A 26,689-nucleotide genomic window follows, 5' to 3' on the forward strand; every position below is an offset into this window, starting at 1 on the left:
GTTCACCTCTTCAACGAGAGAAACCAAATTAATAGAAATACATGACGTCATGCATTCATTACCCCATTTAGTAAGATGACCAGTATTCCAGTTAAAAGTGGGATTATGCGTCTACAACCAAGGAAGGCCTAAAATCAAATCGGACGATATCCCCTGCATCACTAACAGAGAACACTGCTCCAAATGAATGGAGCCAACAATGAGTTCAAAAACAGGGGTATGCTGCGTAAAATAACCATTAGCAAGTGGAGTGGAGTAGATACCCACTACCGGGACAGGTTTAGGCAAATCAATTAATGGCATAGCTAGAGACATAGCAAATTCCACAGACATAATACTAGTAGCAGACCCTGAATCCACAAAGGCACTGTCCGTGGCAGACCTTCCATCAAAGAGACCTGAAAGGGAAGCAAGATTTTATTAGGCTTCATGTTTGCGGGAAATACTTGTGCGCCCAAGCGACCTTCCCGATGGTCACTTAGGAGCGGAAGTTTTCTGGCTGCTTATTCTTGCGCCTGGGACAGGAGTTCAATAGATGCTTCTCATCCCCACAGTAGAAGCAGAGACCATTCTTTCTGCGGAAATCTCTACGTTGTTGGGGGGACACAGAGGCCCCGAATTGCATCTGTTCATCCGAGTTCTCCGTGGAAGAACGAAGCAACGGAACCTCTGGAGCCATCATAGGGGAGCCAGAGGTAAAGGCACCAGAACGTTCAAGTCGTCGTTCCCTGAGACGTCGGTCAAGACGTACCGCTAAAGCCATAGCCTGATCTAGAGAGTCTGAAGTGGGATAGCTAACTAACAGGTCTTTCAGGGCGTTCGACAGATCCAATCTAAACTAGCACCTCAAGGCAGGGTCATTCCACCGAGAAGCTACACACCACTTCCTAAAGTCAGAACAATACTTCTCAACAGGTCTCTTACCCTGACATAAGGTCACCAGCTGACTCTCGGCAAAAGCAGTCTTGTCAGTCTCATCATAGATGAGCCCGAGAGCAGAAAAAAAAAAGATCAACAGAAGAAAGTTCAGGGGCATCAGGAGCCAAGGAGAAGGCCCATTCCTGGGGGCTGTCCTGGAGCCGGGACCTAATTATACTCACTCGTTGGCTCTCAGAACCTGAGGAGTGGGGTCTTAATTGGAAATAGAGCCTACAACTCTCCCGAAAAGAGAAAAAAGTCTTCCGGTCCCCTGAGAACTGGTCAGGCAACTTGAGGTGGGGTTCAAGAGGTGAGGTGAAGGGCACTACACTGGTTGAACCTCTGAGCCAGGTCTTGGACCTGTAGGGAGAGATCCGGCATTTGCTGAGCCAGGGCCTCAAGGGGGTCCATAGTAGAGTCAGGGACCAGGGTAAGAAAAGGTATAGGGCCTGTGATTATGTAATGAAACGGGATAGGGAGACGGACAGGTGAGCCCTAATCTTCCCGCAACTCAGTCCCTGCCTACTTCGATGGCCCGTCCTAAGTGACGGCGTAACACTGGGCGACGGTCCCTACGCTCAATAAGTGCAAGACAGACAACACAAGACAAGGGCACACAGAAGAAAAAGGAGGAGGTAGGGGCAGTTGCCCACGGAAACACCGTGAGCAACAGGCAGTCGTGAACGAGCCGAGGCAAACCAGGAGAGTACGAAATAGCAAATCAGAGCAGGAGAATAGTCAGTCAAGCCAGAGTTAATAAGTAACAGCGGTCAATAAGGTAAATAGCAAGAATCGCAGAGCCAGGAAACCAGACAATCACAGGCAAGGTGTAAAGGATCTGCCAGGTCCAGCTTCGGGGTTAACTTCCAGAGGTAATCAGTCTTCACCTGAGTCTATGTCTCTGAGACTGACTCCAGCTTCCACCACTCAAGCTGGCAGGCTTAGGAGTGGGAGAGCCTATCGCAGCCTGGCCAGACTCAGCTAGCTCCCGCCCTCTGTCTATTTATACCTGCCTTTCCTGTTCCTCCTTGCTTGTGATTCTTTCCGTGTGGTTTCCTGGCCCAGCTACAGCTCCTAACAATTTGATCCTGCTCCATTCGGACCCTGGCTTTCTGACTACTCTTCTGCTCAGCGTTTGGTACCTTGTGCTCTCCTGGTTTGACTTGGCTTGTTCACCACTCTGTTGCTCACGGTGTTGTCGTGGGCAACTGCCCCTTTCCCTTTGCTTTATATTCCCTTGTATGTTTGTCTTGTGCACTTATTGAGCGTAGGGACCGCCGCCCAGTTGTACCCCGTCCCCTAGGGCGGGTCGTTGCAAGTAGGCAGGGACAGAGTGGCGGGTAGATTAGGGCTCACTTGTCCGTTTCCCTACCCCTATCATTACATAATCACAAGCCCATATACCTAGTCTACCCTGGTCCCTGACACTACTATGGACCCCCTTGAGACCCTGGCTCAGCAAATGCAGGGTCTCTCCCTACAGGTCCAGGCCCTGGCTCAGAAGGTCAACCAGCCTGATGCTACCTTGGTAGTTCCCCTCACCTCAACTCCTGAACCCCACCTCAAGTTGCCCGACCGGTTCTCAGGGGACCGGAGGTCTTTTCTCTCCTTTCGGGAGAGTTGCAGGCTTTACTTTCGCTTAAAGCCCCACTTCTCAGGTTCTGAGAGCCAGCGAGTGGGTATAATTATGTCCCGGCTCCAGGACGGGCACCAAGAATGGGCCTTCTCCTTGGCTCCTGACGCCCCTGAACTTTCCTCCGTTGATCTTTTCTTTTCTGCTCTCGGACTCATTTATGACGAGACTGACAAGTCTGCCTTTGCCGAGAGTCAGCTGGTGACCTTACGTCAGGGTAAGAGACCTGTTGAGGAGTATTGTTCTGACTTTAGGAAGTGGTGACCTTACCAATCGCGTCCTTGTCCGGGGATATAGTAAACGCTCGATTAAAAAGGCATATCACCGTGCGAAAAATACATCAAGAGATGAGCTTCTATTTCCTAAACTAAAAAATAAATCAGAGACACAGGTAAGATTTACTACAGAGTACCATTCAAGATGGCCTCAAATGAAAGCTATACTAAAGCAGTTTTGGCCCATACTACTCACTGATCCAACAATTGAAAAATACATTTCCAGATATCCAACCATTTCGGCACGACGTTCTAAAAATCTCAAAGATCACCTTGTCCGCAGTCATTACCAACTAAATAGGCAAAGATTTCCCTTTGGGACTAAAGGCCCTAAATGGGGCTGTAAGACATGTGGACATTGTGTAGCGTGTCCTAATATTGAAAAAGCGACAACGTTTGTCGATTCAACGGGCAAACGTACATTCACTATTACCCACCCTATTACGTGTTCAACCAAGGCAGTCGTCTATTATGCCACCTGCCCCTGCCCCAAAATATACGTCGGACTCACTACACGTGAACTCAAAACTCGAGTAAGGGAACACATTCGCGACATTACGTTGGCCGAAATGTCTGAGATCCCTGAAACCTTGAAACCTGTCGCTCGACATTTCAAGGCATACCATGCATGCGATTCAACAAAACTCAGAGTTAGAGGAATCGACTGTATCGAAAAACATATTAGAGGCGGTGATATATCTAAAAGATTGGCAAGGTGTGAATCTAAGTGGATCTGGACTCTGGGGACTATGTCTCCTTCTGGGCTCAATGAGAACCTCAATTTCACCCCATTCCTTTGACCATTAACCTCCAGTGGGTTATTTTAAATATGTTTCAGTTTTCTATGTGTCTAATTACCTTCCCCTTTTTATTGTAGAATTTACCATGACCTGATACACTTTGAAGAATGAGAGGTCATGAATACAGTGCGATGAACATCTATTCATATCCAATAAAGAACGCTACGTACTTTTCCTGGTCTAACAGTCGTCATTACGATCTTATGTAGTTAAACATTTATGTATATATATACACATTTATTATTCATCATTACATATATTCTTTCTTTTATTCATCATTCATTATTTACCATTATTCTTCATTTATTTCATATTTATTGTGCCTTTTGCTTATAAATATTTACAATATATACATATTGTATATACAATATATACAATAATATTCTATTATTCTTGTATTACATCCATTGGGTTATATATTTTAGAATTAACATATATATATATATCTTATATATATTTTATACACTATGGTGCGTCCTTGTGTACTCACCTACACAACGTCATTTATTATGACCAGGACATTTATTCTATATTTATGTATGTCATATTCATATGTGTACACATTTTCTACACCACACATTTTTTATCACTGATTCTTAATTCTGTCCAATATGCATAACAACCTATTAGTAATTATTAACACTACATCCGTTTTTTTCATTCTTTTTCTTTAACCATCTTCTATCACGTTTTATTTATATTTATTCATTGTTCACTAATACTCATATATATGTACCTTTTTATTATCAGTATCTTTTTATCACTTTTTTATTTTATTTACATTCACACGCTTTATGATATACATTTGAACTAATATATATCAATAAAAATTAATATTGCGCTTCGCAACACTTACTACACTTTTGTTTTGTGTTTTATTGTATAGTATCATATGTAACTTATTTCATAAGCATACACTACACACACACATACACATTTGCCTCACATAATATATATTTTATTGTTTTATCACTATCATTGTTTTGGTTTACATATTCACAACTATCAAATTGATGCATTTCATATTTTATACTTATTATTATTATTTTTCACACTTATTTATGCACACATATAATTTTCATTATTTATTATTATTCATTATTATTATTATTATTATTTTCCATTTATTTATTTATTTTTTTATCATTATTTTTATCATTTATCATTATTAGTTTCTATCATATCTTCTATTCACCATACATATTTTTATTTCACACAGATATTGTATGTAGATATATTTTTCATAATACTTTTTATTTGGGTATTTTAGACCAATCTCGAATATATATATATATATGTATATTTTATTCTCCATATAGTTTTCTATTTACTGTTTAATATAATTGAATATATTATTATTCTTTAGTGTATATATATAATAACTTATGTACTGGTAGTTTTATTATTATTTTTATTTTATTTATAATTGGTTGGATATATAGTCAAACAAGCTTGATTAAATGGATGTTGTTACTATCTGTGCTACAGTGGTTACGCATGAGACATATGATCTATTTTCAATGTGACACATTTGTCCCTTTATATATAGTACAAACTGACGTATATTTTGTAACATCGTAAAATACACCGTTTGTTTCTATTTACATTGTTTCTCATTGAATCCCGTACTGTTCCACTGCATGCTAAGTTTGTTTACAGCTGTCGCACTTGATTTAATATATAGTTATTATTAATTCATCATTGTATTTCATGCCCTACCTACTTCATACTCGCTGCCTGATCCTGTGCTTTGCATATCTCATGGGATACTTTCTTTCACGGCAGTGTTTGTTCAGTGCGCTTGCGCCGGGAGGGTTTACCTGGCTTCCCGCTGATTCGTGCGTCTGCATCTGGGTGGGCGTGTATCTGCGGCAACAGTCGCCGCTGGTCCACGCCCCCTCGATGACGCGCGGTCGGGGGATTTGCCGTGGGACTTCCTGTTCCCGACGCATGACGCCAATGTACATACCTTCACTGCCCCATGTGATCTCCAATTAGTGACATGATTGGACGGCCATATGTTTCAAAAAGGGAGTTTCCTGCTGGAGAGACGGCACCCCCGGACGAAGGCATTTCGCCGAAACGCGCGTCGGGACTGACGTCTCTCCATGCAGAGGACCACAATATGGGTATGTCACATATCTTCTCTCCCTAGGCATTTGTTCACTTTAGCTGCCTTTTTCATCAGCACAGACACGCTGTGCTATTTATACCTGACCTCAGCCTTTAGCCTCAGCTCTGTTGTTATATCTGTGCACTGGGCACATATGTCTGATTTTCCAGCCTCTCTTTTAGTTGTATACACACAATTGTCCACTTGGCATAAATAGATGCTTAAATACATTGAGGCTTTAATCACCAGTTATAAGGCTAATATTGCCTAGGGACAGATATTTACCGACACCCGTGACATTGTAATTTTTCGACTTTTTTGTGTATGTTCTCTGTATGTTGTCAGACGTCTTCTGTGTTTTATGCTCAGTATGACTCATTTTTTAATGTTGTAATATTCAATAAAATGTATACATTTTTTTCAAGTCATTTGTGTTAATTGTGCCCTACATTCTATAGGTTTACATTAGTTGTTTAGGGCAACACATCAAGGGTTACTTGGCGCACTGAGGTCTAGCCTCTATGTACAGGCATTAGTAGAGTGTATATTTATATTTATACTAATTTGACTCCTCTCCTGCATGTACCAATAGATTTATGTGTCCCCCCAACAACGTAGAGATTTCCGCAGGAAGAATGGTCTCTGCTTCTACTGTGGGGATGACAAGCATCAAGTGAACAACTGTCCTAAGCGTAAGAATGCAGCCGGAGAACTTCCGCGCCTAAGTGATCATCGGGGAGGTCACTTGGGCGCACAGGTATTTCCCGTAAATATGAAACGTAATAAGATCTTGCTTCCCTTTCAGGTCTCTTTTGGTGGTAGGTCTGCTACCGGCAGCGCCTTCGTGGATTCAGGGTCCTCTGCTAATATCATGTCTGTGGAATTTGCTATGTCTCTTGCTATGCCTTTGATTGATTTGCCTAAACCTGTCCCGGTAGTGGGTAATGATTCCACTCCTCTTGCTAATGGTTATTTTACACAGCATACCCCTGTTTTTGAACTCCTTGTTGGCTCCATGCATTTGGAACAGTGCTCTGTACTGTTGATGCAGGGATTATCGTCCGATTTGGTTTTAGGCCTTCCCTGGTTTCAGTTGCATAATCCCACGTTTGACTGGAATACTGGGGAGCTTACCAAATGGGGTAATGAATGTTTGACGTCATGTTTTTCTGTTAATTCTATTTCTCCCCCTGAGGAGGTGAACACGCTACCTGAGTTTGTTCGGGACTTCGCTGATGTTTTCTCTAAGGAGGCCTCCGAAGTGTTACCTCCTCATAGAGAATACGATTGCGCTATCGAATTGGTACCAGGAGCTAAGCTTCCTAAGGGTAGGATATTTAATCTTTCTTGTCCCGAACGTGAAGCCATGAGAGAGTATATCCAGGAATGCCTGGCCAAGGGTTACATTCGCCCCTCTACTTCTCCGGTAGGTGTTGGCTTCTTCTTCGTAGGGAAGAAGGATGGTGGTCTTAGGCCATGCATTGACTACCGTAACCTGAATAAGGTCACTGTAAGGAACCAGTATCCCCTTCCTTTGATTCCTGATCTCTTTAATCAGGTTCAGGGGGCCCAATGGTTCTCTAAGTTTGATCTACGGGGGGCGTATAACCTTATCCGCATCAAAGAGAGGGATGAGTGGAAGACTGCGTTTAACACGCCCGAAGGTCATTTCGAATACCTCGTCATGCCCTTTGGGTTGTGTAATGCGCCGGCGGTCTTCCAGAATTTCATAAATGAGATTTTGAGAGATTACCTGGGGATATTTCTTGTAGTGTACCTTGATGACATACTGGTGTTTTCCAAGGACTGGCCCTCCCACATTGAGCATGTCAGGAAGGTGCTCCAGGTCCTTCGGGAAAACAAACTGTTTGCAAAAACCGAAAAATGTGTGTTTGGGGTACAGGAGATACCATTTTTGGGTCAAATCCTCACTCCTCATGAATTCCGCATGGACCCCGCCAAGGTTCAGGCTGTGGCGGAATGGGTCCAACCTGCTTCCCTGAAGGCGTTACAGTGTTTTTTGGGGTTCGCTAATTATTACAGGAGATTCATTGCTAACTTCTTGGTCATCGCTAAGCCTCTTACGGACCTCACTCGCAAAGGTGCTGATCTCCTCCACTGGTCTCCAGAGGCTGTCCAGGCTTTTGAGGTCCTTAAGAAGTGCTTTATCTCGGCCCCGGTGCTGGTTCAGCCCAACAGAATGGAGCCATTTATCGTGGAAGTTGACGCATCCGAGGTGGGACTGGGGGCTGTCTTGTCCCAGGGTACCAGGTCCCTCACCCATCTCCGCCCCTGTGCCTACTTCTCCAGGAAGTTTTCGCCCACTGAGAGTAACTATGATATTGGCAACCGCGAACTCTTAGCCATTAAATGGGCATTTGAAGAGTGGCGCCACTTCCTGGAGGGGGCTAGGCACCAGGTAACGGTCCTTACCGACCACAAGAATCTGGTTTTCCTAGAATCTGCCCGGAGGCTAAACCCGAGACAAGCTCGATGGGCGCTATTTTTTACCAGATTCAACTTTTTGGTTACCTATAGGGCTGGGTCTAAAAATATTAAGGCCGATGCACTGTCGCGTAGCTTCATTGCCAGCCCTCCTTCGGAGGAAGATCCTGCTTGTATTTTGCCTCCCGGTATAATCATTTCTGCTATTGATTCCGATTTAGTCTCTGAAATTACAGCTGATCAAGGTTCAGCTCCCGGGAACCTTCCTGAGGACAAGCTGTTTGTTCCCCTGCAATACTGGCTAAGGGTACTTAGGGAAAATCATTACTCCACACTATCTGGTCATCCAGGCATCCTATGCCAAGACTCCCAGGTCCCGACCAGCGGGCTTACTACGTTCGTTGCCCATTCCCAAGAGAACTTGGACACATATCTCCATGGATTTTATCACCGATTTGCCTCCATCCCAAGGCAAGTCGGTGGTGTGGGTGGTAGTAGACCGCTTCAGTAAGATGTGCCACTTTGTGCCCCTCAAGAAACTACCCAATGCCAAGACGTTAGCTACCTTGTTTGTCAAACACATCCTGCGTCTCCATGGGGTCCCTGTCAATATTGTTTCGGACAGAGGGGTACAATTTGTTCTTTGTTTTGGAGAGCCTTCTGTAAGAAGTTGGAGATTGATCTGTCCTTCTCCTCTGCTTTCCATCCTGAAACCAATGGCCAAACTGAGAGGACTAATCAATCTCTAGAACAATATTTAAGGTGTTTTATCTCTGACTGTCAATATGATTGGGTCTCATTCATTCCCCTCGCTGAATTTTCCCTTAATAACCGGGTCAGTAACTCGTCAGGGGTCTCCCCCTTTTTCTGTAATTTTGGGTTTAATCCACGGTTCTCCTCCGTTTCAGCTGGTAGTTCCAACAATCCCGAGGTAGAGGTCGTTCATCGGGAACTGTGCACAGTCTGGGCCCAGGTTCAGAAGAACCTAGAGGCATCCCAGAGCGTACAAAAAACTCAGGCTGATAGAAAACGTTCTGCTAACCCCTTGTTTATGGTCGGGGATCTGGTGTGGTTATCATCTAGGAACTTGCGTCTTAAGGTCCCGTCCAAGAAGTTTGCTCCCCGGTTTATTGGGCCATATAAGGTCATTGAAGTCCTCAATCCTGTCTCCTTCCGGCTGAAGTTACTCCCATCTTTTCGTATACACGACGTGTTTCATGCCTTCCTCCTTAAACGCTGCTCCCAGTCCTTGGTTCCCTCGAGGAAACCTCCTGTTCCCGTTCTCACCCCTGAGGGGGTGGAATTCGAGGTGGCCAAGATTGTGGATAGCAAGATGGTCCAAGGCTCCCTCCAGTACCTGGTCCATTGGAGAGTATACGGGCCTGAGGAGAGGACTTGGGTACCCGCCCGGGATGTTCACGCTGGGGTATTGGTCAGGAAGTTCCACCTTCGTTTCCCCAGTAAACCAGGTCCACTTAGAAAGGGTCCGGTGGCCCCTCATAAAAGGGGGGGTACTGTAAAGGATCTGCCAGGTCCAGCTTCGGGGTTAACTTCCAGAGGTAATCAGTCTTCACCTGAGTCTATGTCTCTGAGACTGACTCCAGCTTCCACCACTCAGGCTGGCAGGCTTAGGAGTGGGAGAGCCTATCGCAGCCTGGCCAGACTCAGCTAGCTCCCGCCCTCTGTCTATTTATACCTGCCTTTCCTGTTCCTCCTTGTGTAATGGCAGGAAGGAGGTGAAGGGAAAGTGAGCCCTAATCTACCCACCGCCCTGTCCCTGCCTACTTGCAACGACCCGCCCTAGGCGACAGGGTACGACTTGGCGGCGGTCCCTACGCTGTCTAAGTGCACGGGAGAACAAACAGGCTTGTAGTATAATATAGATGAGAGAAATAAAGGTCAGAAGAAGCGCAATCTCCAGCGCGAAACAGGCTGTAACCTACAACTAGCTGTCCTCCCTGTAATGCTTTTATCCTCGCCAAGGTGACACAATAAAGTTAAAAAGATTTGCAAACGGGTGAGTGCCGCATTTTCATTTCTCTCATCTATATTATACTACAAGACTGTCTGTTTTTATGCTGAGCACCGCCCGAAGTTTGCTTAAATGAGGAAACCCTGACTCCACTTGCATCTATCTGCCTGTTCCATGCTGTGAAGATTGAGAGTGGTGCCGACTTCCTTCTACTGTGCTTGGAGAACAAACAGGGAACACGCAAGGGAAGGGGCAGTAGCCATGGAACGCCGCGTGGAAACGGAGCGGTGAATGAGTAGTCAGGACCAGGATGAAGTGGAGTATACCAAAGGGAGCATGGAGAAGGAAGCAAGCCAGGGGCAAAGCAAAGCAGGTTAAGCGGAACTGCAGCAAGGCAGAAGCACGGCAGAAGCAGGCTGGAGCAAGCAGCAGTGGGGCCAGGAATCCAGAAGAATTACAAGCACTGAGGAGGAGAACACGGCAGGTAATAAAGGACAGGGGGCGGAGCTAACTCCGACTGACCAGGCCGCGATAGGCTCTCCCACTCCTGAGCCTGCCACCCTGGTTGGTGGGAGATGGTGTCAGTCGAACAGGTCTGGCATCAGGTGTGGATTGATTAATCCCAGGAGTATACCTAGACGTAGTACCTGGCAGATCCCTAACACCTTGCTTGTGATTCTTTCCGTGTGGTTTCCTGGCCCAGCTACAGCTCCTAACAACTTGATCCTGTTCCATTGTGACCCTGGCTTTCTGACTACTCTTCTGCTCAGCGTTTGGTACCTCGTGCTCTCCTGGTTTGACTTGGCTTGTTCACCACTCTGTTCAGCTTCATTAAATAGTAACCGCAAAATGCCAGTGTCAACGTCTACAGTGAAGAGGCGACTACGGGATGCTGGCCTTCAGGGCAGAGTGGCAAAGAAAAAGCCATATCTGAGACTTGCTAATAAAAGGAAAAGATTAATATTGGCAAAAGCACACAGACATTGGACAGAGGAAGATTGGAAAAAAGAGTTATGGACAGACGAATCAAAGTTTTAGGTGTTTGGATCACACAGAAGAACATTTGTGAGACGCAGAACAACTGAAAAGATGCTGGAAGAGTGCCTGACGCCATCTGTCAAGCATGGTGGAGGGACTGTGATGGTCTGGGGTTGCTTTGGTGCTGGTAAAGTGGGAAATTTGTACAAGGTAAAAAGGATTTTGAATAAGGAAGGTGTGTACTACTCCTTTCAGAGGACAGCACAAACAGGCTCTAACCAGAGTAGAAAGAGAAGTGGGAGGCCCCGCTGCACAACTGAGCAACAAGACAAGTACATTAGAGTCTCTAGTGTAATGACGGGTTAGTGAGACAGACAGGTTAGCCCTAATCTACCCGCCACTCAGTCCCTGCCTACTTGCACGGCCCGTCCTAGGCGACGGCGTACAACTGGGCGACGGTCCCTACGCTCAATATGTGCACGACAGACAAACAGACAAGGGTACACAGAAGCTAAGGGAAATGGGGCAGTTGCCCACGGCAACACCGTGAGCAACAAAAGTAGTGAACGAGCTGAGTCAAACCAGGAGTGTACGAGGTACCAAACGCAGAGCAGGAGCGTAGTCAGTAAAGCCAGGGTCAAAATGAAGCAAGGTCAATAATAATAGCAGGAGCAGCAGAGCCAGGAAACAGGAAAGAATCACAGGCAGAGACAAGCAGGAAATGAAGGTATAAATAGACCGAGGGCGGGAGCTAGAACCGTCTGGCCAGGCTGTGATAGGTTCTCCCACTCCTGAGCCTACCAGCCTGAGTGGTAGCAGATCGAGTAACTCTATCAGACCTAGGAGCAGGTGCAGACTGATTAACCACGTTTGTCGACACAGAAGCTGTGTCTGGCAGATCCTTTACATCACGTTCCCGTGACCCGATGTGCCACGTCACAGCGTATTCAAATCATGGAAGCGTCCGGTCTACATGACTACCGACCGTCATGGTGTGCAAACCTTAGATCAAAATTTTCGACATATAACTAACTAACTCTAAACCTCATAAGGTAATTTTCTTTAGCTATTATACCAGGATGTAGGCGGAGGAGTAGGCGAAGAGAACGGAAAGTGGCCGAGGCGGGAGTTGGGCCAGAGTGAATATGACGCTTGACTGGGGTCTGGGGAGGGGAAGGGGAGAGAGACATGAGGGAAGGTGGGAGCAGAGGGGCAACATAAAAAAAATAATTAAACTGAATCTACTGCTTTAAAACAGTCACTCACCAAGTTGCACTCACCAAAGTTCAGTTCGCAGCGAATCCGAACTTCACCGGGTTCGGCCGAACCCGTTTTGACCGAACCCGGCTACATTTTGGCGCCTGCCACATGTTACATCTAAAATGGAGGATTTCACAAGATCACCTGACATTAGGCTACCCCATAATGCCTTGCAAACGGCTCTCCCAGCCAATCGGGAGGCAGCATAGGGGCGGGCTCAAGCCTGCAATAAAAGTCTATGCACGGAGCTCAGCGGCCATTTTACAGACAGGAGCTGTAGGGATAGCATCTCTGTGCAGTAAGGGAAAGCTTTAGGAATCTAAAAGGCAGGAATCCAGCAATCGAAGGGGCTCATCCACTACTCACTACTCAGCCAGTGTGTGAATACGCTTTTATAAGGGGCTCATCCCCGTTGCATCCAACTTGCAATACAGGCAGGCTTTGTAGTACTACAACGCCCAGCATTCCCTGAGTCAGTGCACAGTGGCTGATAGAAATTCTCATTCATTGCCATTTGCCAAGCCAGTGTCAGTGTGTGAATACGCTTTTAGAAGGGGCTCATCCCCGGCCGTTAACATATCAAACAAATAACAATCCAACTTGCAATACAGGCAGCCTTTGTAGTAGACGTAGTACTACAACGCCCAGCATTCCCTGAGTGCACAGCATTCCCTGAGTGCACTGCAGCGTGGCTGATAGAAATTCTCATTCATTGCCATTTGCCAAGCCAGTGTCAGTGTGTGAATACGCCTTTAGAAGGGGCTCATCCCCGGCCGTTAACATAACAAACAAATAACAATCCAACTTGCAATACAGGCAGCCTTTGTAGTAGACGTAGTACTACAACGCCCAGCATTCCCTGAGTGCACTGCGGCGTGGCTGATAGAAATTCTCATTCATTGCCATTTGCCAAGCCAGTGTCAGTGTGTGAATACGCTTTTAGAAGGGGCTCATCCCCGGCCGTTAACATAACAAACAAATAACAATCCAACTTGCAATACAGGCAGCCTTTGTAGTAGACGTAGTACTACAAGGCCCAGCATTCCCTGAGTGCACTGCATTCCCTGAGTGCACTGCAGCGTGGCTGATAGAAATTCTCATTCATTGCCATTTGCCAAGCCAGTGTCAGTGTGAATACGCTTTTAGAAGGGGCTCATCCTCCAGGTTTTGATTCAACTTGCTGCACTCCAGCAGTGAAATGTCTGGTAAAAAAAAGGTTGTGAAAGGACGGGGTAGAGGAAAAAACACCCATGCCGTCTCCTCTTCCAGTCCAAATGTTGGATGTGTTGGTGCCAGACCCAGTACCAGCATTTGTGGCACAAGACATGTGCCCAGTTCCACTAGTAGCAGCAGCCATGTGCCTGCTGGTAGTAGTATCACCAAGCCAGACTTGTCCATCTCCTCCGGTGGGCGGGTTGCTTTAGACAATACGGCCATTGTGGACTGGTTGGCTGGCTCGCGGTCATCTCAGCAGGAAAACTCTGACGATCTGGCTTCGAGCCAGGTTTCGTTGGATTCCAGATCCTCTACAGTTCCTTGGCACAGTGACAGTAGTAATATAGGTATTTCTAGCGTTTCCATTCCATCATCTATGTATTCGTTCCCCCTTCCTAGCGGGAAGCCATCTTTCCTGAGAGTCCTAAGAGACATCTCCTCGGGTGCAAAGGAAGATACTGAACAACATAGTGATGATGATGATTTGTTTTCCGCGAGTCAGCCAGCGGAGTGTGTTGCGGCGGTGGTGGAGGTGGAAGCGGTGTCCGAGATGCATAGCTGCGGTAGTGGGGGTGTTGGTGGTGGTAGCCGTGGTGGCAGACGCAGTAATGAGGGGGGGCATGGAGCCCGCCATGATGTCACATCACATCTACAACACAGTGACAGAAGTGGCGGGGATGATGAGGAAGGCTATGATGATGATGTTGTTTTAGACAGGATGTGGGAACCAGGTGACGAGGTGATGACGGCGTCAGAGGAGGAGGGTAGTAGTGGCGGCACTGGCCGTGATAAACAGCCAAGCCGAGGTAGGGGCAGAAGTCAATCTGCAAAACGTTGCAGCGGTAGGGTCAGCTCAGGAGCCGGTGACGGCGACACAGATGCTGGTGTAGGCTCCCGAAAAAAGCCTGCCAGACAAGGGGCAAGCTCGGGTGGTTGTGGTGGTGGTGGTGGTGGTGGTGGACGTGGTACTACCTCTTTACGGTACTCTGCCGTGTGGCAATTTTTCTGTACCTTCCCGGAGGATGAAAACATGGCACAGTGCCGTATCTGCAAGCAGAAAGTAAGGCGTGGGCAGGGCAGCAATGTAGGAACTACCGCTCTACGTAAACACATGGAGCGGCATCACAAGGCCATGTGGGACAATCGACATGCCCCACCATCATCATGTACATCTAATGAAGACCCCTCTGCCGCTGCTGCTGCTGTTCCGAGTCCCTGTCATCTAAGTAGTAGTCAGGCCTTATCCACCATGTCGTTGTCATCATCATCATCACTGTCATCTAGTGCTCCTCCTACGTCCCGTCAGTTATCCATTACGGAATCGTTGTCCAATAATCAACAATATATACCCAGTCATCCACTTGTCGTGCGGCTTAATTCACACCTGGCTAAGTTGTTGGTGGTGCAGTCGCTGCCGTACCGCCTGGTCGACTCCGCTGGCTTCAAGCAATTGATGGCGTGCGCTCAGCCTAGGTGGGGAATACCTAGCCGACATTACTTCTCCAAAACAGCTGTCCCTGCCTTGAACAAGCATGTGGAGGAAAAGGTGTGCCAGTCCTTGCAATTATCCGTGTGCAGCAGAGTACATGCCACAGTCGACACGTGGAGCAGCAACTATGGGCAGGGACAGTACATGACTTTCACGGCCCACTGGGTCAATATTTTGCAGTCCGATGCACCACCACAGCAATGCCAGGCATTACCACCTCCACGCTTGTATCTTTCTGGTTCAACTCCGGAAACCAGGCGTCTACCATCCTCCTCCTCCTACTCCTCCTCCTCCTCCATGTCTTCCTCCTTGGAGGTCTTCCCGTCCCCGACAGGGCACAGCGTATCTTTCACTCCTCCTCCCTCCTCTTTTCATAGGTGCAAGGTGAAGCGCCACAACGCTGTCTTACACCTGCTGAGCCTGGACGAGAAAAGCCACACAGGGCAGGAGCTGCTGCTGTGCATCAAGGAGGAAATCGCACGCTGGCTGTCTCCTCTGAAACTCACACTGGGCAATGCTGTCTCTGATAACGGCAAGAACGTTGTGGCTGCACTGCATCTAGGTCACCTGACACACGCTCCTTGCATGGCACATGTGATCAATCTGGTCATAACACGCTTCCTAAAGTCATATTGTAATGACAGGGATAGGGAAACAGACAAGTGAGCCCTAATCTACCCGCCACTCAGTCCCTGCCTACTTGCAACGACCCGCCCTAGACGACGGGGTACAACTGGGCGACGGTCCCTACACTCAGTAAGTGCACGACAGACAACCAGACAAGGAAACACAGAACAAAGGGAAACGGGGCAGTTGCCCACGGCAACACCGTGAGAAACAAGAGTAGTAAACGAGCCGAGTCAAACCAGGAGAGTACGAGGTGCCAAACGCAGAGCAGGAGAGTAGTGAACAAGCCGAGTCAAACCAGGAGTGTACGAGGTACCAAACGCAGAGCAGAAGAGTAGTCAGTAAGCCAGGGTCAATACGAAGCAGGGACAAGTAGTTCAAGCTGAAGCAGGGCCAGGAAACCAACAGAGAAGAATCACAAGCAAGGAGGAAAAGGAAAGGCAGGTATAAATAGACAGAGGGCGGGAGCTAGCTGACGAGGTATTTGAAATGACCTTCGGGCGTGTTAAACGCAGTCTTCCACTCATCCCCCTCTTTGATGCGGATAAGGTTATACGCCCCCCGTAGATCAAACTTAGAGAACCATTGGGCCCCCTGAACCTGATTAAAGAGATCAGGAATCAAAGGAAGGGGCTACTGGTTCCTTACAGTGAGCTTATTCAAGTTACGGTAGTCAATGCATGGCCTAAGACCACCATCCTTCTTCCCTACGAAGAAGAAGCCAGCACCTACCGGAGAAGTAGAGGGGCGAATGTAACCCTTGGCCAGGCATTCCTGGATATACTCTCTCATGGCTTCACGTTCGGGACAAGAGAGATTAAATATCCTACCCTTAGGGAGCTTAGCTCCTGGTACCAAATCGATAGCGCAATCGTATTCTCTATGAGGAGGTAACACTTCGGAGGCCTCCTTAGAGAAAACATCAGCGAAGTCCTGAACAAACTCAGGTAGCGTGTTCACCCCCTCAGGGGGAGAAATTGAATTAACAGAAAAACATGACGTCAAGCATTCATTACCCCATTTGGTAAGCTCCCCAGTATTCCAGTCAAACGTGGGATTATGCAACTGCAACCAGGGAAGGCCTAAAACCAAATCGGACGATAATCCCTGCATCAACAGTACAGAGCACTGCTCCAAATGAATGGAGCCAACAAAGAGTTCAAAAACAGGGGTATGCTGTGTAAAATAACCATTAGCAAGAGGAGTGGAGTCGATACCCACTACCGGGACAGGTTTAGGCAAATCAATCAAAGGCATAGCTAGAGACATAGCAAATTCCACAGACATGATATTAGCAGACGACCCTGAATCCACGAAGGCACTGCCGGTAGCAGACCTACCACCAAAAGAGACCTGAAAGGGAAGCAAGATTTTATTACGTTTCATATTTACGGGAAATACCTTTGCGCCCAAGTGACCTCCCCGATGATCAATTAGGCGCGGAAGTTTTCCGGCTGCTTATTCTTACGCCTAGGACAGGTGTTCACTTGATGCTTGTCATCCCCACAATAGAAGCAGAGACCATTCTTCCTGCGGAACTCTCTACATTGTTGGGGGGACAAGAAGGCCCTGAGTTGCATAGGTACCTCCGAGTCTTCCGTGGAAGAACGAAGCAACGGAACCTCGGGAGGCATCATGGGGGAGTCAGAGGAGAAAACACAAAAACGTTCACGTTGTCGTTCCCTAAGACGTCGGTCAAGTCGTACCGCTAAAGCCGTAACTTGGTCTAGGGAGTCAGAAGAGGGATAGCTAACTAGCAGGTCCTTCAAGGCGTTCGATAGACCCAACCTAAACTGGCACCTTAAGGCAGGGTCATTCCACCGAGAAGCTACGCACCACTTCCTAAAGTCAGAGCAATACTCCTCAACAGGTCTCTTACCCTGACGTAAGGTCACCAGCTGACTCTCGGCAAAGGCAGTCCTGTCAGTCTCGTCATAAATGAGTCCGAGAGCAGAGAAGAAAAGATCAACGGAGGAAAGTTCAGGGGCGTCAGGAGCCAAGGAGAAGGCCCATTCTTGGGGCCCTTCCTGGAGCCGGGACATAATTACACCCACCCGCTGGCTCTCAGAACCTGAGGAGTGGGGCTTTAAACGAAAATAGAGCCTACAACTCTCCCGAAAGGAGAGAAAAGTCTTCCGGTCCCCTGAGAACCGGTCAGGCAACTTGAGGTGGGGTTCAAGAGGTGAGGTGAGGGGCACTACCATAGTAGCATCAGGCTGGTTGACCCTCTGAGCCAGGGCCTGGACCTGTAGGGAGAGACCCTGCATTTGCTGAACCAGGGTCTCAAGGGGGTCCATAGTAGTGTGCGGGACAAGGGTAGAGTAGGTATATGGGCTTGTGATTATGTATTGATGGGGGTAAGGAAACAGACAAGTGAGCCCTAATCTACCCGCCACTCAGTCCCTGCCTACTTGCAACGACCCACCCTAGGCGACGGGGTACAACTGGGCGACGGTCCCTACGCTCAATAAGTGCACGACAGACAAACAGACAAGGGTACACAGAAGCAAGGGAAAAGGGTCAGTTGCCCACGGCAACACCGTGAGCAACAAGAGTGGTGAACGAGTCGAGTCAAACCAGGAGTGTACGAGGTACCAAACGCAGAGCAGGAGAGAAGTGAACAAGCCGAGTCAAACCAGGAGTGTACGAGGTACCAAACGCAGAGCAGGAGAGTAGTCAACAAGCCAGGGTCAGTATGAAGCAGGGTCAAATGGTTCAAGAAGCTGCAGCAGGACCAGGAAACAAAACGAGAAGAATCACAAGCAAGGAGGAACAGGAAAGGCAGGTATAAATAGACAGAGGGCGGGATCTAGCTCCGTCTGGCCAGGCTGTGATAGGCTCTCCCACTCCTAAGCCTGCCATCTTGAGTGGTGGAAGATGGAGTCAGTCTCACAGACATAGAAGCAGGTGCAGACTGATTACCTATGGGCGTGGATACAGAAGCTGTGCCTGGCAGATCCTTAACAGCAGGAGAGAGCTGAAGTACTGGCTATTTAGATTGTGGAGGATTATCTAAACGGGATACACTGAATGGGGCACAGTGGGGGATGGAGGATCGGCTACAATGCTGCCCCCTACAGTCAGGGCCATCACCTCATGGATGCTCCTGTTACCAGATCCTTCACACCAGAAATCAACATTCATGAAGAAGAAAAATCCACTGCAGAGACGTCCACACCGAGAGATCCAATAGAACTGGTCTATACAAGGAGTCTTCATATCCGGGAGCATATTTACAGCCATGCCCCCATATAATAAATACTTTATTCCTGTATACATGAGAAGTTCTACAACTTTATAATATCATTTATGTTTCAATTACTCACCATTTTCAAGATCTGTTTGCTGTCAGTGAATGAGGACACTCTTGCTTACATTCAGATGCAGTGAACCTGTACATCGCTAGTCCTGCTCTCAGCTAAGAAACATAAAGTAGATTAGGAAGTTGTAGAACTTTTCATTTATACAGCAATTAAGCTTTAGTTACATAAAATCGGAAAACACACAGGAAGAGGATTCATTATCGGTAGTACTACAGTGATCTGGTGCCCGCAGGTATCTAATGGTAAATACGGCCCTGGTGGGTACCTCACCTTTATGTAACAGGCCATAAAATGTCATATAGGAAAAAAACGTAAGAAAGAACTTACCATACGGGGATCATATATGTTATGTCGCTGGAAGAAATCTGCAGCACCGACACCAATGGAACATGAGGATGACGCCACTCAATGTGCCGTCCATCACCCCCATCGCCCCACGAGTTTCACTCCACCTGTGACTCTGCCGACTAACGTGAATACTGACTAAACACAAACTCTGACCGGCCTCATCACTAGTGCCTATTGTCATACAGCCGCCTCCGATAGAGAATTTACCCTAATCCAGTGGTGGTGAACTAACCCTTATCCACTTACATGTGGTTTCCAGTAGTCAGTGGTACATAGAGTATCCAGAGTCTAGTGGTCAGTGGTACATATAGTATCCACAGTCTGGTGGCCAGTGAGTAAATATAGTATTCAGAGTCTGGTGGTCAGTGGTATATATAGTATCCAGAGTCTGGTGGTCAGTGGTACATATAGTATCCACGGTCTGGTGGCCATTGGTATATATAGTATCCACAGTCTAGTAGTCAGTGGTACATATAGTATCCAGAGACTAGTGGTCAGTGGTACATATAGTATCCAGAGTCTGGTGGTCAGTGGTACATATAGTATCCAGAGTTTAGTGGTCAGTGGTACATATAGTATCCAAAGTCTGGTGGCCAGTGGTATATATAGTATCCACAGTCTGGTGGTCAGTGGTACATATAGTATCTGGAGTCTTATGGTCAGTGGTATATATAGTATCCAGAGTCTAGTGGTCAGTGGTACATATAGTATCCATAGTCTGGTGGTCAGTGGTACATATAGTATCCAGAGTCTGGTGGTCAGTGGTATATATATAATACCCAGAGTCTAGTGTTCAGGGGCACACGTGGTCATAAACGGCTGTTTGGACACACGGCAGGGTTCAGAAGGGAAAGAGCGCCATTTGGAGTTCAAATTTAGCTGGAATGGTTTGCGGAGGCCATGTCACATTTGCAAAGCCCCTGAGTGGCCAAAACAGTGGAAACCCCCCAAAAGTGACTCCATTTGGGAAACTACACCCCTCAAGGAATTTATCAAGGGGTATAGTGAGAATTTAAAAAAATGTGTCAATTAAAAATCCATGGGCTTCTCTAAGGGACGGACCCTGGGAAGCGTGGTGCTTTAGCATACCCGTGGTGATGCCACTGTAGCTTATATGATCACGGCTAGTGGTTTAACCCCTTCCCGACATTTGCCGTATAGATACGTCATGGAAAGCCATGACTTCCCACAAATTGCCGTATCCATACGCCAAATGAAGAAGGGGTTACAGTGGAAAAAATAAAAGTTACAAAGTAAAGATGGCTGCTGTTAATAACAGCAGACCATCGTTACGCGAGGGCTAGGGGGTGGCTCAACCGCCCCTCATCGGCGATCGCTGCAATTGACCGGTCAATTCAGACCGGTCAATTGCGGCCGTCTGTGGCTTTCACTAATCACTGTGCCACAGGGCACAGTGATATGGTGGTGATTGGTGCTGCCTAGGACAGCACCAGTCCCTGCCATGTAGCGATGACGAGGTGGCAGGGATTCCATGCCCCCGATCGCTACGATTGGTTGGTCTGCACCGATTGACCAATCGCAGCCATGGCGAGTGTTTGAAACACCCTCCACCAGCTCTGCCCACCTCATTCCGGTTAGGAACGGTGAGCAGAGCTGGTGTGACCGTCTGTGAGCCATACTTACCGAATCAGAGGCCTTCTGTGCTGCCATCCTGCTGTGACGTCTTCATCTGACTGCTTCCTGCTGCAGAGTGAACCGTCGTCATCATCATCTGTGCTGCTGCTGATTTATTTTTTTTAGCAGCACTTGTTTTTTTCCTAAACTTCTTATCCCTGTACCATTCCCCCTCCCCCTCTTTCCCTTGTTACGTCCTGTGGCCGCTGAGTGCGGATCAGTTACCACCATCACTGACCGCCAATATTTGGCACAGGACTTTTTTTAATTTTTCTTATTTTTGCACCTCCCTGTGTGTATCCTGCGGCCACTGAGTGCTGATCAGTGACCGCCATCACTTATCAGCATCCATTGACGCTACGTTTTTTTCATCTTTTTCTACCCGCACCAATTTACTGTGTGCTTCCTGTGCCGCTGAGCGCTGATCAGTGACCGTCATCACTGATCGGATCAATTATAGGTGCAGGGTTTTTATTTTGTGGCCTTTTTTTTACTGCACCTTTTTTTTGGGTGCGCCCTGGGGCCACTGAGTGCTGAGTCTAATAATCAGCCTCAGTGGTCATTTGTTTACGTAGGGTAGCGTTAGGGCGTTAGAGTAGCGGACGTTTACTGATGTCCGTTTTGTAAAATAAATATATAGCAGAAGTTATAGCTATATGTTATTTATACAGTTTGAGTAAATCTACAGCTTCTCGTCAGCGTCTGTTTACTGGCGGACATTCAGCTTTTTGTAACTGAAGTTCGGTCACTACTTTTTTGATAGCGCAGCGACACAGTTGTAGCTCAAGTTTTTTCACAGTTCTATATTGAACGTGCAGTAAATTTCTTTCTCCTAAATTTTTCTTATAGTTCTTTTTGTTTTCCTATAAATGTCATATACACGTGTAAAAGCACAACATACACAACCACCTCTATAAAAATACATGGAGTATTACACGTGTTGAAGCACTACATACCCCCCTAATAAAAATGTCCCAATCATCTCAATGGGTCTATTTAGCAGAAGAGGCATCCGCCATCCTGGTCCTGACACTGAATCAGCCAGCGCGGGAGAAGAGGAAATTGCCCCATTCCTATTGACCTCCTCATCATCATCATCCTCATCCAGTGATGAGGAACCCCCGCAAAGACGCCCCAGCACATCAGCTGAGGCAAACCCACAAATGAGTGATACCCTGTGGAACCCACCCCCTGATAATTATGAGCCTCACATTCCGGATTTCACAGGGAGCTCAGGAATTCGGTTAGAGACTGTAGGCCTCACAGAAATTGACTATTTCAAGCTCTTTTTCTCTGAGGATTTTGTTAATTTAATGGCGGCCCAGACAAATTTATAGGCCCGGCAATTTTTAGCCCAAAACCCCACGTCATCATTTGCTAGGTGGACCCCCATAGAGGCAGCGGAGATTATTACATTTTGGGGCCTTGTCCTACATATGTGCTTAGTAAAAAAGCCAGCGATTATGCAATACTGGAGTGCGGACAGTTTATACAGCACCCCATGATACCGCATGGCAATGACCCGGGCACGTTTTGAAATAATTCTGACATTTTTGTATTATAAGGATAATGCACAGTGCCCGCCCCGTGATGACCCCATATACGACCCCTTATTCAAGATCAGGCCAATGATTGATTATTTCTGCACCAAATTTCAAGAAGTGTACACCCCCGAAAAGAATATAGCAATAGACGAGTCCTTTTTACATTTTAAGGGGAGACTAAATTTCCGCCAATACCTGCCAAGCAAGAGGGCGAGGTATGGAATTAAAATGTAGAAGCTGTGCGGGAGCAGCTCAGGGTGCACCTACAGGTTTAGGGTTTATGAAGGGAAGGACGCCAGGATAGAACCCCCAGAATGCCCCCCTGTCCTGGGGGTTAGTGGGAAAATAGTGTGGGACTTGGTGCACCCACTGCTGGACCAGGGTTACCCCCTTTACGTGGATAACTTCTATACCAGCGTCCCACTATTTAACTGCCTCTCCACCAGAAGTCCTGCAGCATGCGGCACCGTGCGCAAAAACCAGAGAGGCCTCTCTAAAAATCTGATTGGGCAACCCCTAAGAAAAGGAGAAAGCAGGTCACTAAATAGCGAGAACATGTTGCTGGTCAAGTATAAGGACAAGAGGGACGTCCTTATGTTGACCACAATGCACAGTAGCGGCAGCACCCCTGTACCTGTCCAAGGTACCACCACAATGACCCCCAAGCCAGACTGCATCCTCGGCTACAATAAGTACATGGGAGGGGGTGATCTCTCTGATCAAGTACTGAAGCCGTACAGTGCCATGCGGAAAACAAAGGTGTGGTATAAAAAGCTGGGCGTTCACATGGTACAGATGGCATTGTATAACGCTTAAGTGCTGTACCAATGTGCAGGCCGCACAGGGACATTCCTTAATTTTCAAGAGGTGCTTATCAAGGCCCTTGTATTTGGGGACCAGGAAGGGGAGAGCCCCAGTACTTCTAGAAGTGATGGTCCACGTATTGTACCAGGGCAACACTTTCCTGGAGGAATCCCCTCCACTGGTAAAAAGGGAAGGAGACAAAAAAGGTGCAAAGTGTGTTACAAAAGGGGGAGAAGACGAGACACAACTTATCATTGTGAAACCTGCCCCGACATATCTGGCCTGTGCATAAAGGAGTGCTTCAAAGTTTATCACACATCCATGGATTTTTAAATGACACATTTTTTTTTAAATGCTCACTATACCCCTAGATAAATTCTTTGAGGGGTGTAGTTTCCCAAATGGAGTCACTTTTGGGGGGTTTCAACTGTTTTGGCCACTCAGGGGCTTTGCAAATGTGACATGGCCTCTGCAAACCATTCCAGCTAAATTTGAACTCCAAATGGCGCTCTTTCCTTTCTGAGCCCTGCCGTGTGTTCAAACAGCCGTTTATGACCACACGTAGGTTATTGTTTTACTCAGGAGGAACTGCTCTACAAATGTTGGGGTGCTTTTTCTCTTTTAGTCTTGTGGGAATGAAAACAAATTAGCTAAACTTACATTTTCTTTGCAAACATATAGATTTTCATTTTTACTACCTAATTCCAATAATTTATGCAAAAAACCTGTGGCGTCAAAATGCTCACTATACCCCTAGATCATTTCCTCATGGGGTGTAGTTTCCAAAATGGGGTCACTTGTGGGAGTTTCCACTGCTTTTTTCTCCTCAAGGGCTTTGCAAATCCGACATGGCCTCCGCAAACCATTTCTGCTAAATTTGAGCTCCAAAAGCCAAATGGCGCTCTTTCCCTTCTAAGCCCTGCCGTGTGTCCAAACAGCCGTTTATGACCACATGTGGGGTATTGTTTTAGGCCCCATGCACACGAACGTATTTTTTTCCTCCCGTAATTACTGGCGGAAATACGGGTCCTTTGTCACCGTATTGCACCAGTATTTATGGACCCGTGCCCGTAAATATGGGTCCGGGGTGACCAGTAATCCACTCGTATTTACGGACCTGTTTTCTCTGCACTAATCGGCAGCCCCTTCTCTCTATCAGTGCTGGCTAGAGAGAAGGGGCAGCCCTTTCAGGCATAATTTCTGCAGCGATTGAAAGTAAAAGAAATTCATACGTACCCCGGCCGTTGTCTTGGTGACGCGTCCCTCTTTTGACATCCAGTCCGACCTTCCTGGATGACGCGGAAGTCCATGTAACCACTGCAGCCTGTGATTGGCCTGTGATTGGCTGCAGCGGTCACATGGGATGAAACGTCATCCCGGGAGGCCGGAATGGAGGAAGAAGCAGGGAGTTCTGGGTAAGTTAACTTTTAATACTATTAACCCAAGCGGTATTCACTGTCCCGGGTGCTGAAAGAGTTACTGCCGATCAGTTAACTTTTTCAGCACCCTGGACAGTGACAATCCCCTGACGTCGCCTAGCAACGCTCCCGTAATTACGGGTGCACACACGTAGCCACCCGTAATTACGGGAGACCCATAGTCTTCTATGGGCCTGCCCGTGTCGTAATTACGGCCTGAAATAGGACATGTTCCATATTTTTAAACGGCATGGACACCTTCCCGTAAACAAACGGGAAGGTACCCGTGGCCAATAGAAGTGTATGGGCCCGTAATTACCGCCTGTAATTACGGGCGTTTTTACGTTCGTGTGCATGGGGCCTTACTCAGGAGAAACTGCTCTACAAATGTTGGGGTGCTTTTTCTCCTTTAGTCCTTGTGAGAATGAAAACAAATGAGCAAAACCTACATTTTCTTTACAAACATGTCGATTTTCATTTTCACGGCCTAATTCCAATAATTTCTGCAAAAAACCTGTGGGTTCAAAATGCTCACTATACCCCTAGATAAAACATAGATAAAAAATATATATATATTTAAGAAAAAAAAAATTGTGTGTGTGTGTTTTCCCTCCCTGATAGCCTGTCAGGAGAGGGAGAAGTTAGGGGTGGGAGGGGTGGCGTCGGTGCCGTGAGTGGCGTGGGGGAGAGGTGCCGCGAGTGGGGTGGTCAGTCCCGCGAGGGGGGGTGACGGGGGAGCGGTGCCGCGAGAGGGGGGGGTGGGGGTTCCATGGGAATGGAAAAGCCTGAGCGGAAGGGGGGCGCCAAAGAGCAGCCCTATCAAAACAGCTGATCGCAGCTCATGGGCGCCCTGTATGCTGGGTGGCTGTAGTAGCGATCATCTGTTTTGATACAGCTGCTCTGCGGCGCCCCCTCCTTCAGCCTGGCCTTGTAGGTTTGGCCCCCCTGTAAATAGTGCCATACAGCCCCCCCTGTAGACAGTGCTATGCAGCCCCCTCCTTTAGACAGTGCCATATAGCCCCCCTGTAGACAGTGCTATACAGCCCCCCTGTAGACTGTGCTATACAGCCCCCCTGTAGACAGTGCTATACAGCCCCCCTGTAGACAGTGCTATACAGCCTCCCCTATAGATAGTGCTATACAGCCCCACCGTAGACAGTGCTATACAGCCCCCACTGTAGACAGTGCTAAACAGCCCCCCCCCTGTAGAAAGTGCTATACAGCCCCCCCTGTGGACAGTGCTTAACAGCCCCCCAGTAGACAGTGCTATACAGCCCCCCTGTAGAGAGTGCTATACAGCCCCTTCGTAGACAGTGCTATACAGCCCCCCTGTAGACAGTGCTATACAGCCCCCCTGTAGACAGTGCTATACAGCCCCCTTGTAGACAGTGCTATACAGACCCCCTGTAGACAGTGCTATACAGCCCCCCTGTAGACAGTGCTATACAGCCCCCCTGTAGACAGTGCTATACAGCCCCCCCCCCCTGTAGACATTGCTATACAGCGCACCCTGTAGACAGTGCTATACAGCCAGGGCCAGACTCCCCAGCTGCTCTCCTCCTCCTCCCCAGCCGCACAGTGCTCCGGGGTAAGACGCCTCATGCAGATGCTCTCCACTTCCTCCCCAGCCGCACAGTGCTCCGGGGTAAGATGTCTCATGCAGCTGCTCTCCTCTTCCTCCCCAGCCGCACAGTGCTCCGGGGTAAGACGCCTCATGCAGCTGCTCTCCTCTTCCTCCCCAGCAGCACAATGCTACGGGGTAAGACGCCTCATGCAGCTGCTCTCCTCTTCCTCCCCGGCCGCACAGTGCTCTGGGGTAAGACACCTCATGCAGCTTCTCTCCTGTTCCTTCCCAGCAGCACAGAGCTCCGGGGTAAGACGCCTCATGCAGC

This window comes from Rhinoderma darwinii, assembly GCF_050947455.1.
Source record: "Rhinoderma darwinii isolate aRhiDar2 chromosome 12 unlocalized genomic scaffold, aRhiDar2.hap1 SUPER_12_unloc_1, whole genome shotgun sequence".
In the NCBI taxonomy this organism is placed as follows: domain Eukaryota; kingdom Metazoa; phylum Chordata; class Amphibia; order Anura; family Rhinodermatidae; genus Rhinoderma; species Rhinoderma darwinii.